This window comes from Agelaius phoeniceus, chromosome 3, assembly GCF_051311805.1.
Source record: "Agelaius phoeniceus isolate bAgePho1 chromosome 3, bAgePho1.hap1, whole genome shotgun sequence".
NCBI classification, from domain to species: domain Eukaryota; kingdom Metazoa; phylum Chordata; class Aves; order Passeriformes; family Icteridae; genus Agelaius; species Agelaius phoeniceus.
This window is the reverse complement of record NC_135267.1, coordinates 44,523,260-44,537,212: the sequence shown is the minus strand read 5'-3', so window position 1 is coordinate 44,537,212 and position 13,953 is coordinate 44,523,260. Positions and strand designations below refer to the sequence as shown.

At 41.9% G+C, this 13,953-nt stretch overlaps 1 protein-coding gene across 8 annotated transcripts in view; it reads left to right on the top strand.

Moving 5' to 3' along the window:
* Nucleotides 1-6,518: 6,518 nt before the first annotated feature.
* ITSN2 (intersectin 2) overlaps nt 6,519-13,953 on the top strand; it is an 80,642-nt gene continuing 73,207 nt past the window's right edge. For 5 of the 8 annotated variants that reach the window (XM_077175141.1, XM_077175139.1, XM_077175140.1 and 2 more), the window contains exon 1: nt 6,865-7,002. The gene's annotated coding sequence lies outside the window, so the exon portion shown is untranslated. Of the gene's footprint in view, nt 6,677-6,864; nt 7,003-7,209; nt 7,348-7,545; nt 7,564-13,953 lie in introns of those variants that run through there. The other 3 variants (XM_077175136.1, XM_077175135.1, XM_077175138.1) reach the window with 3 other exon arrangements.

Sequence of the window (13,953 nt, the reverse complement as noted above, 5' to 3'; positions counted from 1 at the left end):
CTCATTTACCCCTCCAGGACTGATGAAGGCTTCATCATGCCAAGCAAAGATGGGAGTTTTACCAGGAGCCTTTAATATCTTTGTAATAATGACAGAGCTTCTTTGCCTGGCTGTGTCTCTGTATTTAAGTGGGGTTTTTTTAATCTGATTTTAAATCCTGTCAGTCTTGTGAGCACTACTCAGGCAGGACTGAACTGGCTCCTTGTTAGACAAAATGGGCCAGGACCTCAGCATGGCAGAAACAGGGGACACAACCCTTGTACTCTTTATCTTTCCTGCAGGTTGAAACTGCCATGTTTGCAGTTGTCCCTCCAGTTAATTTGCTCACTAAACGCCAAGATACTGATCTAGGCAGTGGCATCCAGTCCATGATGATCCCAGTTCAGAAGAGGAAAAGCAAATTCAGCCTCAACAATGCAGCACAGTATTTCTTGGAAGGACTGCCAATGCTAAGTGCTGATGGATTTATCTTGTTAGGCAGTAAAAGCCCTTTTCCTGACACTGCTGACACAGAACAGAAGGAAAATTTTGCCTTAAACTATTTATCCATGAAGGTTAAACTTAACAGACAGGTGAGGATTTATTGGTCATAAATATTAGAATCATTTGTTCTTAAGTGTTTTAGTGACTCTGCAGCCAAAATTCCTCTGGGAAATGAATTTTCAGAAAGACTTGGAGTAGATCAGTGAAGTAGATCAGCAAATTGTTATAGATTTCCCTTTCCAAAGCAGGAAGCAGGATAAAAGCAAGACAAACCTTGCATGAAAATTCAAGTGAAGCATTAATGGTTGATAGTATGATCTCTTTTCACACTCCATTGATTTCAGCTCTGGCTTGAACTCTGTTAAACTTTAATGTCAATGTAAGTTACAAAGTGACTTGCTCTGACAGACTTACCTCTGGTGAAAAACAACTTTCAACTGCAAAAAAAAAAAAAAAACCCTAAACCTAAGAGGTCAACTCTGTCTTGGGGAAAGACTGCAAAAATAACTCTAACCCCCTGAATGCAACAAGTTTGCCACTGATTCGAGGTACAGCACAACCTTATTACTTGCAGCTGATGGAAGAATTTGCCTTTGCTTCCGTTTTTCATGGAAAAGTCCAGCAGGATGTCAAGCAGATGGGGGCAGCAGCACCTCAAACTCTCAGCTTTACACCAGGCAAGCAAGAGCTACAGCCAGGGGAAATTTCTGTGTCCCATCAACACAGAGCTTTTGTGTAAACTTCCATAAGCCAGCTTAAAACCACAGTGATCTCTTTGCCCTTTCAATGAAACCCTATTTTTATTAATTATGTTATTAATCATAAACTCACTTTACTGTTTTACACTGTTTTGCATATATTTATCATAGGACGTACTTGTTTCATAGCATGCCTGCACCTTTCCAGAAATCTGTGAATCTGAAAAAAATTCCTTTTCACAGCAACTCACAAAACATTCTGAAATCTGAGACCGTTTATTTCAAATTTTCCACAATATTTATGTTATTCATCTCTTAAAAGCAACATGTAATTCCAGAGAACCTCACAAAATTCAGTATACGAGAGGTACACTACTCAAAAGTAGTATTGGTCCTCAGAACCCAACTGTATGTATGAAATAACAGGTTTTTAGCACCCAAAAGTGAAATATTTGGGGAAAAGAAATTCACATTTGTAGCAAATGCAGTAGGGATCCCAGCCTATTTGGATCAGAGTGGCTTCTTGGCTTGCATCAAAACCTGAGCACAGACAAACAAATGTGTCTGAAATGAACCTGCAACTCTGTCTTACCGAGGTCTTATTTACTAATTGTGGCATCAGGATTGTAAAATTGCAACAAATAACCTTGCTTAACCCCATTACTCTGCTATTGTCAGCACTTGGCACTTGTGAAATTCCTGTGTGCTTGAGCATTTCTGCCTGCCTGCACTGCAGCTAGGGATAGCAAGTACAACCCTTGTGTCTGCTCAGCAGTTGGCAAAGTTTTATTTGCAATAATTCAGTCTGCATGAGTCAGCACTGCCTCCCTTCACAGCATGGTCTGGCCTGTCTGGAAAGCTGTTTTCTCTATGGTTACATAGATGTTCTGTAAATCTCAAAATAATTTCAGTGCAGTAGGCAAAGAAGCCTTTGCCACACTGAACAAATACAGTCCAGCTCCCCATCCCCTACTAAATAATATCAGTGCTTGGCAGGGAGCAAAGTTGGGACATGAATATTTTATTTCATACAGCTATGAAGTAATAGAAAATCCTGCAAAATGAATAAGTAGCCATTTGTTATTTTAAAACCTATGTGGGCTTCTGGTTCAGAAACCAAACCAACACCTCTAGAAGTTCTATTTTTGATGCAGTGTGTGCTTTGTGCCTTCTACGCCTTTTTGATAAATTGTTACTCAGAATCTATATCAGAAATGCTTGTTCTTGTTCTGTTAGGTGTGGAAAGCAAATATTAACCTGTCCTTTTGTTTATCCCATTCTGGTTTTTTGCCTCCATTTTTAAATAAAGATGTGGGTCAAAAGATAGTATCTAGCATTTGCTCAAAAGGAGGAAAGCAATTGGCACTGCTGTAAATATGGAACCTCCAGCAGCACTGAGTGAGGGCTCATTGCTTATCTGTTTGCTGGAGAGAAAAAAGAGGAGGTGGAAAAGAAAATGTAGCATGAATAAGAGAGATGAATCTAATAAAGGGGTCAGACCTGTCACTCATCAGGTAGGTGTGGCTGTTCCTAAGTAGTTCTTTATAGCTGGGACAACGAGCTGGACTCTCCAGATGAGGAAATGCCACTTACTAGGAAGCAAAATTAAACAGGTCACTACAGGAGGAATGTGCGCAGGTCACTATTGAGCAATTACTGCTTTTTGACCACTCAGAAATAGTTGTCACTTTACGTCCCTTGATCTCTGACCAGTGCACAAAGCATGGCTTATTCTTGCAGTAACTGATTTCTGGTGTACATTTGGTCCTGGTTTAACTTTATGTATTTTAAACATACATTTACAGGAACATGTCTGTCATCAAGCTTAGACAGTGCCTGGTCAGAGGGCTTGGACAGGGAGAATAAAGCATTCACTTCTGGTGTGTTTTCCTGCAGCAGAGCAAAGAAAAAGAGCAATATTATGAGGTAAGCTAAGAGCAGAGAAGAAGTTATGTTACCTTTTGCCACTCAGTTCAAACTAAGCAATTTTATTCATGATTTTTTTTATGTCATGGAGATCTTTCCTTATTACTCTAAAGATAGGAAAATTGCTTCTAACAGGAAACTGAGACAGAGTACAGATAATGATCAAAAAGTAAAGCCTTAATGTGAAAATTGAGTTGCTAGTAATAGGAATAGTTTCTCCATTGTCATTATATCTTGTTAGGTTTTGCTGTTGTGTGTTGGTTTTGGCTCAGACATGACAAGGATATCATAGAACCATAGGATGGGTTGAGGTTGAGTTTGACCTTAAAGGTCATCTAGTTCCAATCTCCCTGCCACAGACAGGGACACCTCCCACTAAAAGCCCAGGATAAAAAAATGATACCATAACAATCCTAGAGGATGAAATATTGCTTAGAGTAAACCTTACTTCTTTTCTGCTCCTCCCACACTTTTCATCTTAATTGGTCTCCTCTGAGTAGCTGTTGTGCTGCAACCCTGCCCCTATGTCTGGAACAAGCCTCTATCTTATCATACCTTTGGTTTCTCCTCCTTTCAGCTCCCTTTTCTATTATCAGTTATTATTAAACAATTTCTCTTACTTTAATGGCTTTTTGGAACAAACTAAGTCATTCCTGCAGTTTTAAGTTTCTTTATCTACTCCTTGCTAGAAGGGTACTGTCATCAGAAGGGACATGTATTTGACATCAGCCCCCAAAACTACAGGTTGAAGCTTGTAAAAAGCACTTTTTCCAAACCCTGAGATGCCCAAAGGCAGTATCTGCAACAGTGCCTGTAGAAACTCCACCTTCATAAAAGCAGTGCTTTTCTTTTGAACATGCTTCAAGCAGTAGTCAAACTCTGAGTGGAAACAAATGTCATTCTCCATTTTAAAGATGTAATACTAGTTTGTGCCTTGGACATTACTAATAAAACATCTCTGTAAGACTCTTAGGTTGAGTAAGAGTTCAGCTTTACTTCAAGGATGCATTTTTCATAGCTGACACAACATTGTATGTCTACATACTCTGTTTCCAAGGAAGAGTGACTTGAGGGGCTGCTGCATTTAAATGTGTCTGTAATACAGATTGTGAGTCCTCCTCCTCTTCCTGATAATTAATTAATCTTAGAGATATTTATTCTTCTAGTATCTCTGATCAGCTCCAGTTCATTGTGATAATGTAGATGCATTCAATTTGTGTAGAATCAGAACACATAAAGCTTTGATGTGCTAAATTTTTGTACCAGGTTATCTTGCTAGGGAGTCAGCTGAATTTTTAATTCCCTACAACTCCTCCCTCCCCAGGCAACAGGTCAAAAGAGGTGATTCTAAGACCCCACTGGGTGTCCAGCTCTGGGGTTTTTAGCACAAGAAAGATGTGGTCCTGTTAGAGTGAGTCCAGTTTGGGCCATGAAGGCGCTCAAAGGGCTGGAGCACCTCTGGTAAGAAGCAAGGCTGAGTGAGTTGAGATTGTTCAGCCCAAGAGAAAAAGGCTCCAGGGAGACCTTATTGTGGCCTTTTTGTACTTAAAGGGGCCTGAGAGAGATGGGAGGAAGTATTTTCAGTGGGCCTGTTTCAGTGGGAGAGGGGGTAATGGTTTTAAATTGAAAGAGGATCGATTTAGATTAGATATAAAGAAGGATTTTTTTTTTTTACAATGAAGGGGGTTAAACACTGTCAGGGAGGTTGTTGATGCTCCATCTCTGCAAACATTCAAGACCAGGTTGGACCAGGCTCAGAGCAACCTGATCTAGTTGAATATATCCCTGCTTATTGCAGTGGGTTTAGACTGGATAACCCTTAAAGGTCCTTTCCAACTCAAACTATGCTACTATTCTGTGATTTTCCTGGCTTCAGTTTTGTCTCAAAGGAGGAGGTGTAGTTACCCCAACTGAGGTACATTGCTTACCTATAGGGATCTCACATTTAATAAAGCAGACAGCTCATTCCCTATCTGTCATATTTACGGAATCAGATATCCCAACATCCTTTATGCAATTCCTGCTTTATGAACTTTGTCACCTCTAAGCCAGTGGTTAAGCACAGACATGGCCCAAGTTCATTTGCGTGTGGGATGTGGCAGTAACATCAATTACAGAAGAAAGGAACTGTGAGGTTCTTTGAAAAGTCACCGAGTTCAATGTTCAAGGCACAATCAACTGTATTTACCAAACTCCTTCAACATCTGCCTAACCTGTTCTTAGAGACTTTCCTTCACAGATTTTTACATTGCCCTCAGAATCCTTAACTACTGTAATCATTATTGTGATCAATTTTGTCTTACGAGAAGAAACATGTTTATCTGGTTTATTGTTATCTTAATCCTTCCTACAATAGTGTTTCTGTAAACTGTTATGCCTGCTGCAAGCACTTGTCTTCAGTCCAGAGCAGGCTGGAGGTGTTGCCAACATAACAAAGTCACATTTACAACTGTATCACTATAATGTGTACTAAACAGATTAAAGGCTGTGCATTAAGAGGTGTTATAAAGTAATTCAAGTGAAAAATGTCAGATGAGAGACTTTTTAACTGGGCTTCAGAGAAGCCTGTTCTTGACCCAGAGCTGCTTTGTTATCCCAAATAATTATTTGGAATTATATGAAGCACTGCTTATGAAATCTGCAGATGACTTCAAAACAGGCCAGGGCCACCTGGGCCCCTTGAATAACACATGTTTTAATCCACCTACACAGCAAATATCTGTGCATCAAAGCTGAGGTTGCTGTCTGTTCATAGGATAAAAATACAAAGCATGTTTTTGGGCCCAGTGTGAGGGAGGAGAATGCTATATCTTCAAAAGCAGTGAATCAGATGAGGGCTGAGGAGGTCACAAGGGGTAAATGCCTGATGTGCAATGTGGCAGCTGCAACAGCAAATGCAGACATCAGGTGTGTAAGCACAAATCCTGCCCGTGGAAGTGCTAGGATGTGGCCACAGCCATTGCATGGCACAGGAACGTGACTCTTCTAGAATCACCGTGAATGATAGAAGGTGTAACCATCTGGAAAAGGCTCATTAGGAACCCAGAAGAATGAGTCAGTGGAAAAATCTGGGCTGTACGAAGGTGATAGGTAATTATTATCTACCCAGCAAAAGCACAGCAGAAAAGCGCTGTAATCGTCTGCGTGCGGCGAGATCCCCTCGCTGGAGAAGGAAAACGTTTGGTGGTTAAAAATTATGGCATTTTCGACGTGTTGCCTTCCTACAGGATTCTTTAATTTTTGGAAAGATAAACCCCTGAAATCCTACGTGTTTCAGTCCCCGAGCAGTGCCTGGCGTGAGCCCAATTCAGCTGCTGGTGCAGCCCCCTCCGCGCCGCTGTGGGGTCCCAGCGGGACACGCTTCCTTCCCATGGACAAGCACCAAGGGTGCTCTTACCTGCTCCCAGGGGGAAGAATTAGCTTATTCTGGGAGCTTTGCCCGTGCAGAACAGAGGCCTCGGCTTTTCAGCTTCTAGTAGAGATAGGGCTGGGGTACAGCCGGAAAGCTAAAGCAAAGGTAACCTATGGAGCAGATGAGGAGGCAGCGGGTGGAATCGAGTGAGAGAGAGGTGAGCAAGGACGGGGTAAATCCTCTGTCAGCTCTTTAAGCAGTAGCTGTTACCGTATAGCAAAGGCACCCACAAGCTCGGTGCGACATCCCCGGACCGCGGCACTGTTTGACGAGCCCGGCCCAGACCCGGGGGCTGCACTGCCGGGCACAGCGACCCCTCCATGGGGCTCCGAGAGCCCCGTCCTGGCAGCGGCGGCGCCCGGCCCCGGGCAGCTCCCTCCCCCGCTTCCTCCCCCGCCCCCGCCGCCATGTTGTGGGGCCGAGCGCCGCGGGAGGCGCAGGGGCCGCGGCCCGGCGGAGCCGCCGCTCGGGGCAGCGCAACAGGTACCGGTGGGCCGGGGGGCGCGGGGGGCGCGGGGGGCATGGGCCGCGGGCGCTACGGGCTCCACTGTTTTGAGCCGCTTTACTTGTCCTTTATTCTTTAGCTGAATCTAGGCTATTTTTTTTTCTTTTTTTTTTTTAGGTAGGCTTTTTTCTTTCTTCTTTTTTTTTTTTGTTTTCCTCTCCTCTTTTTTTGGGTGGGGGTGGTGTCTCTGGCTTTGGCGGCGGCGGCTCCCACTGCCGGCGCTGCCGCTGCTCGCCCGCGCTCCCTCAGCGCGCTGCGAGCGGAGCGACCGCGGTGCCCGTGCCCAGAGAGCTCCCGGAGCGCCCGGGGGAGCCCCTGCCGAGGTGAGGTGACTCGGACGCGTTTGTAGAGCCCCGCTCCTTGTGGTGATGGTGATTTTGTTCCGTCTGGTTAGCTGTGAAAATGCGGGGTTTGGAGAAAGCCAGCTGGTTTCTGCAGTTAAAGTTTGCAAACTGCTCTGTCTGTAAATAGACTGGCTTTTCTCGGTCTCGGCTTCTCACCGCGGCATGTCGTAATTCAGAGAATAAAATGAGGCTGAGGTACGTGATTCGGTTTCCTAAACATTAAGGTACCATTTTGAATACAGTAAATGGTTTTCGGGCCAGTTGGGGCTTTGACATCTGTCACATCGCAGAACTCGAAAGTAGATCCTGCTTTAAGATAGTGCCTGCGTTCTCTGAAGTTATTCTTGCAGCGGTTCTCTTAAACATCAGTCGGAAATTCCCCATCTAAGCACGGGAATGAGAAGTCTCAAGCTTCTTTGCCCTTGTGTCCAGGCTGCCCTCTGTTGTGCGTTGCTCTTTTGGGAAAATGATGTTTTCTGAGCTCGTTTGCTGTTGGTGCTGGCCTGTGGTGGCCGGAGTGTGCACAGGAAGACTCGGAGGGCGTGTGAAGCAGAATGTGCTGTAGGTTACATCGGTGCTGCATAAATTTCTGCTCGCTCTCAAGAACTTCTAATCATTCATCTGAAATTGGCTTGTAACAAATATGTATATTTGTGCGACGGTGACATGTAGAAGTAAGGAGCGCTAGGAACTATTGGATAAGCAGCTGCCTGGGCTTCATTCTCCTCCCAAATCTGGTTCATTTTTGTTACCTTGTTTCCACTCGACCTCCCCTGTTTTGTTTGTGTGTATTTTTTCAGTGTGACTCATCTGGGAGGGGCATTCACACCACCATACCTCTGAGTATTCAGAGAAACCTTAACTCAGACTCAGGGCTCCCTGTGATGTGAACTGTGTGATGCCTGCAGACATGGATTTAGGCTGCTCCGTGCTCTCTGTTGAACAGAATTTTTTGTTAGATTAGCCTCTTAACTCAGATGCCTAAATTAGATCAAGTGAATATGCTTATCCTTTTAATTACTATCCTGAGGGAATTGCGTTTACTTTTTTTCTCCTCCATCTGTACAAGATCTGGGGTACAGGATGAATCCCTGGCTGAGTTGTAGCAGTCACTGTAACAGAAACCGAGAGGATGATGTTCCCATAGCAGTAACAATAACAAAATGGGGTACCTATGGTCTGGTTGGGCTAATCATAAAAATAATGGGGTTATCTACCATAGGTGCTGGTCAAAGCAGCAAAGCTTTATGGATACTTATTTTTTTAACCATTCTCGTAGGCAGAATGAGATAGATCAAGACAAAAGTGAGCGTGGATGATTTTGAACTGTGTTTTTGATAAGGCTTTATTTATTGAGACTCAGGTATTACAGTGATTTGTACCACAGAAGTACTTACAGTAAAGTTTTTTTACAGATATTTCTGTTGTCGTCTGTAATGTTGAAAAGTGAATTAATTTAATAGCATAGGAAAGTAGCAAGCTATGAAAAATGAAGCTAAGTCTGTAGGTGATAGTATTTCTTCAATGAGCTGCTTGTCAGGAGCTGGTGAGGAAAATGAGGCAGCATTTGGAAAGTGAAAGGTGATGTGCATGCTTTGCTTGGGGTGTTATCAGAAACCTTTACAGCCTTTGAGAAAAGGCATCTGTCAGGAAAATACTGTGGGTTTAGTTCCTGAAAGGCAATGTAGTCCAGATTAGTTCCTGTCACAAATTGAGACAGATGTCTCTGGTCTGAGAGATAATTTACTTGCAGACTTTTAACTAACAGGTTATCTACTGTTGCTTCAAAAGATTTAATTTGATTAGCATGCAAAATATGTGAAAAAAGCGTTTAATGAGATTTTTCTTTTAAAGGCCAGAGCTGTTCTCTTTGTCTTTTTAAAAACTGGTTCAAAAATTGGACATCTTTACTTGTAATGTTAATTTCTAGCCTATTTTCACTTGAAAGGAAATACCTCCACTATTTCAGTTTTTAAAAAGCTTTTATCAGATTCGATTTGTTTTTATTTACCTCAAATGTAGTTACAGAACAATATTGTTTTGAAGGGACTTCTGGAGATCATCTGGTCCAACCCTATGAAAAGCATGGCCAGGTCAGGTCACTCAGAGCCATGTCTGGTTGTGTTGGGATTATCTCTGAGGGTGGAGATCCCAAAAACTCACTGGACAGCCCTCTCCAGTTTGGTACCTACCCTGACTCAAGGTACATCCCACCCCCTTGCCCAGGCTGCCAGGGAAGACATTAAACAATACTGGCCATGGCAGCAGCTCCTGGGGAGCATCACCCGTTCCAGCCAGATGGATTTGGGACTACTGAGGACAGCCCTTGGACTCTGCTGGTCAGGCAGGTTTTCCATCCACTTTATGGTCAGCTTTTTCAAACTATATTCCACCAGTTTGGCTGTAAGAACACTGTGGGAGATCTTGTTAAAAGCCTTTGTGGTGTCAAAACAAGCTGCTGTGTCTTTGTTCAGAGGGCCAATCATCTCAAAGATGAGATGTGTCAGGTGTGGTTGGTCCTCAATAGCCACATGCCATTTCCCTTCACCCTTTTCTTCTTCAAGCATCTGTAGGTGGGTCCTAGGATGATTTGCTCCATAATCTTTCTAGGCACTGAAGTGAGACTTAGCTGCCTTCAGTTTGCCTTTTTCAAGTCACCAGGATCCTTGACCAGTCACCAAGACCTCCCAAAATTAACAGAGTTTAGTCTTACAGTGACATTAGCCAGTGTTCCTGGCAGCACTGGGGCTTTGATTTGTTCCATATGCACATGTATGCAAATGCTCTATTTACATGTTTTTAAGTTATTTTGACTTTCAAAAGCTGCTTTCAGTCCAGTGCAAAGTTAAATCTTTTGGTAAAGGATATTAGATGATGGATCCTGACATGTTTTTAAGTTCTGGGGTGAACCTTGATGTAGTTGTTCTGTGAAAATCATGAGAGCAGTAGTTGGCTGACAGAGTTTGGGGTGTTGCTTGGATTGGAAGGTTTGTTTTATGTGGCTGACTGATTGAGAAAGTCAGTTACCCTTCTTAGGCTTTTTTGTCTTAAGTGATGATTGGTGGTTATAAAGATAACAAAGATAGAGTTGTAGAGTCCTCTTCATTTTATGAGGGACTGACCTATCTCAGGGCACTATCACTTGTCAGGAGAACAACACAAAGTATACTTCGAGGTTCAGAGGTTGACCTAGATATTGGGTGAAGTAGGGTAGTTACTGTATTCCTCTTACCTTTAGAAACATACTATCACTCTTTAACTTCACCTTTTAAAATTGCATTCTTCTTGTGTGCCCTGGTTGGTGATAGATGACACATCAGACTATTTTGAAGGGAAACATTCATGTTAGAGTTCCTGGTTGGATTTCTGGAAGGGCTAAACAGCTGTTTTAAGTGATCCTGAAATTTTCAAATGCTTAGTTGCAAATATTGCAGGTTGCTGAATTCTCTCTGGTATTCTGTGTCTGACTCCTGATCAGTATAGAACTGGGAGATTTATGTCTACGTGTAAGTTCCTTCCAGTGACAGACCAATGTAAGCCAAAATTTTAAGCCAGCTGTGAGCAGGGAAGCCTTGTTTTCTGTGGCATTAGCTGTCTGAGTTTGATCAGATGTGAGCCTGTGTTGAATTTTTTCTTGTGGTCAGTATATTTAGACCAGCCTTCAGCCATGTGGATCCTCTGGTGTCTAATATAGGCACTCAAACATACTGCAGTCTTTCTCTCCCTTGAGGGTACTAAATTTGGTTGTGCCTTCTCTGTCTGGTTGCCTGCTTTTTATGAATATTATATTCAGTTAAGATCATTGCAAAGGACACCCTTCTGTTAAGCCTGGTTCATGTTGGTGATGGGGTTCATCAGAGTAGTTTACTCATGTCTCATACTCTGAGAAAGGCAAGCTAAGAATTCAGGCATCCTGGTTGCTTGGTTACTATAGTGCTGCTGCTTTCATTAATTCACTTGTCTATCAGGATGGTGGGTTTTGGGTTGGTTTTTTTTTGTTTTTTTTTGTTTTTTTTTTTTTTTTTTTTTTATTCTCAGATTTATTTAAGAATAAGTCTTTAGAAAACAAACAGGAGGCTATTTCATGAGTGGTTCTTTGTTCTTCTTACTTCTACAGATACATTGTTTTATTGCCCTTTGCAAGATGATGCAGGGACTGTAGTAACTAGTTTTTCTGGTATTGTTGTGCCATCAGCACCAAATGTTGTAAAGGTGAGGATTAGGTCACATAAAAATTATATAGTAAAAATGGAGCTGGTGAAGTGTCATTTTTCTTCAAATTGAGAGTATTTAGAACTTTGTCAGTATAGGAACAGAGCCTGCCCATGCTGGTTACTCGGATCCTATAGTTAAAACAATGGATCGAGCATTAATATATACGTGAGCACAGTGTTGTGTAACTCTTATTTTCAGAACAACACATAAAATTCAAATGATGTAACATGATGACAGTAGCAGCACAAAGCATTGGAGTTACCTAATAGAGGACAAGTATCTGAGAACTATTTTTAAACATTTTGGCAGTTACAGAGAGTTGAAAAGGTGTGGTTGATCCAGAAAAGTCACCGCTTCCTTGGAACAGCGATTCTGAGCGCAGACAGTTTGACTTGAGACACTTTGATACGGGATGTTGCTGCTTCAGAAGTAGCAGATAATAATTCTGAGCTGGCTCTACTAGTGAAAATGTTCAAGGCTGATGCAAGTGGAGCTTGTGAAATGCTGTGGCATCAGTCATGAGCAGTATCTGCAGTTAGTGATTCAACGGCATACACATGAAGTAAGGGAAGAACAGGAAATGGGAGTTAACTTTTCTTTGTTTCTAAAAATATTACAATTGGAATGTGGAAAAAAATTACCTATTATGGCTATACTAATAAATCTATCAAAAAATCAGAGCACATTTAAATAATACTTTGGTCTTATCTTTCAAAGTTCAAGAATTTTACTAATCAAAAGCTAAAACTTCCTAGCTTTTTCCACTACGCTCTTACAACTTTAAGGTAGGACATGTGTCTTTCTGACTGAGATACATTTGCCCCTTGGAATTTTACATGATATTGAGATGTTTGTTTAACATGAGCAATAGATAATTGATTCTCTAAGATCATGAAATTCAATTTGGTGGTCAGAACATTGTTACTGTGTGCTCTAGAGCTCTGTGCTAGAGGTTTAAGAGACCACATTTCAGCTGGATGATTTGAAGGACTGTTCTTGATAATATGAGCATGGATGTGACTTGTGGGTGGGAGTGGGGTCAGAAGCAGGAGTCTTCAGCTGGGGCAGGTGGGAGATGCTGTGCCACATTGCCTGTGTGCTGAGTCCAGCTCAGAACCAGTGTGCTGGTCCCAGAGCCCCTGTGCTGGGGGGCATCTCCATTACACCCACACTTTTCTGTGTCACTTTGGGGAATGCATTTTTACCCATCATTATCCAACTAAAATACTCCTACCTAGTTACTTTTTCCTGTTTTGACTGCCATATGCTAATCTTTGCTTCTTCTCCCACAAGGTTTCCCTGGTTTTTGATTCATCAGAGATAAACACCATTTCTGTGCTTTAAAGGCTTCTTGTGGCTTTCTCCTCTCTGCTTGTCATCTCATTCAGTTTTGAGAAGTTAAAACTGATGGTTTTGTGCACCTGTCCAGCTTGAAAGCAGATACCTAAACTGTAAATCCAGTCTCACTGAATGTTTTACTTTTATTGGTTTTACAGATACTCAAAGATTGTTCTCTGCTGAGCACAGAAGAGTTCTCAATATCTTTTGTTTCATGCTTTGCTATAGCAGCCCATTAGATGTTCTATGTATTTTGCACTGTTATCTGTGTCTGAAAGCTGAGCAGCAAGTTAAGCAGCATCTCTTCTATCATAAGAAGAAAATAACATTAAGAATTCTTCTGTTAGTTTTTTTTTTTCTCTGTTAGCATTTTACTTGTGCTTCTGATGGAAGGACAGGAGTGGGCTTAAAATTTTCCTCTAAGGTGGCAAGATTTTAAATGAATAAGCTTAAAAGTAATATGCTCTCACGTTTCCAGTCTTGGTTGAAGTAAGAAAACAATGTAAAGAAGACAACTCATCAAATATTTTTGTCTTGCCCAAGTCCCCATTGACATATATTAGGAGTTACAGTGTGAAAATGGAGAACTGCAAGTTTCAAGGTGTGTGGACCTCACCAAACAGCATTTAAGGGTGCTTGCACAAAGCTTGCAAATGATTACATGTGAGAATTGATGTACTTTAAAACAGAATTTTTAAAAAAGGCATATGGAGTGTGGAGTCATGTGAATTGGAAAGTAGGAAGCATAAAAAACCCAAAAAAACACAAGAGTATTTTAAGTTACCACCCCATGAGGAGCAAGCGTATCTCACTCAGCTCTCTGGAAAGGTTACAAAATGCAGCCTAGAGTTGCTTCTTGAAGGTAGAAGCTCAGAGCCTTTAAAAAAAAAATCTTATAAATAGTATACCCTCTACTTCTTGGGTTTTTTTTCATTTCCTTTCTAAGCAAAGCAAGCAGAGGTGGTGATGTCTGTCTGGGATCAGGTGAGTGAATATATTCTCCCAGGGCGTGACAGAGCTGGATTCAATTTC